Source organism: Carcharhinus amblyrhynchos, chromosome 8 (assembly GCF_965287045.1).
Source record: "Carcharhinus amblyrhynchos chromosome 8, sCarAmb.v2.hapA, whole genome shotgun sequence".
NCBI classification, from domain to species: domain Eukaryota; kingdom Metazoa; phylum Chordata; class Chondrichthyes; order Carcharhiniformes; family Carcharhinidae; genus Carcharhinus; species Carcharhinus amblyrhynchos.
Window position 1 is genome coordinate 64,052,307 of NC_137331.1, and position 1,113 is coordinate 64,053,419.

Consider the following 1,113-nt stretch of genomic DNA (forward strand, 5'->3'; position numbering starts at 1 on the left):
AATTTCATTTTTGTGGGAAGTAAGGTCAGAACACCAGGAATAACTTAAATAGTGCTATGGCTTTTATATTTAGCCAGACAGGCATGTGAGGCCCTCAGTTTTCCATTATCATCCAAGCTGCACTGCTGATTACTGCATGGGTATGCCTATAAGAAAAAGGAACAGGTGTAGGCCATTCACTACCATTCAGTAACTCCCATCCACTTGCTGTGCCTTAATAAAACCAGCCTTGATTTTTGTGCTTATCCCTTGCAGTATAACTTGAACCAAGAATGACCAAAATGGACACTTTTAAGAGACAAGTTGTGATTGGGCAAAATGGCAGATTAAGTATCATGTGAGGAAGCATGAGGTTATTTTACCTTTTATAAAAATAGCATGCAGGAATGTCTTAAATATTTATGGCAAGAGTCTTTGGTGTACTTGTACAAGGAACAGAAAATTAGTATGTATGTAGGTACAGCAAGCAATTAGGAAACCAAATTAAATATTCCAAGTATATTCACAGCTGATCTGATTGTGGCCAGAGTGGCACTTGCTTGCCAACATCCCATTACATAAATGATTGATGGCCCAGCACTGTAGCACTCCTGAGAATGTTTGCCAACCTGAAAATGATATTTATCCTGTTTCTAAGCCAAACCTCGATCCATGCTAATATCACCCCCTTATGCAGGACAGCAAGAAGGGAGTCTGGTTATACTTGCACAAGGCATTGATGAGAACACATCTGTCCAGTTTTGGTCTCCATATTTAAATTGGATGTATAGCAAAGGCTCACTAGGTTGGTTCTTAAGATAACAGGGTAATCCTATGATGTCAAGGTTAACTAAATTGGGCCTACACAGTTCAGAATCTATAGAATACCTACAGTACAGAAAGAGGCCATTTGGCCCTTGTGTACACCTCCCACATTGTTGGGATTGAGCATCCCACCCAGACCCTTGCCTCTACTGTATAAGAAGCAGGTAGTTGTTACACCACTTAAGAAAAGAATTTAAGTTTTTCTAAATATCAGTGGCTATGATGGGGATTTGAACATAGACCAAGACTGCTGCTGAAAGTGAAGGTTTGGGAAATCTTGATGCAAATTCAATCAGATACTTAAGTTTT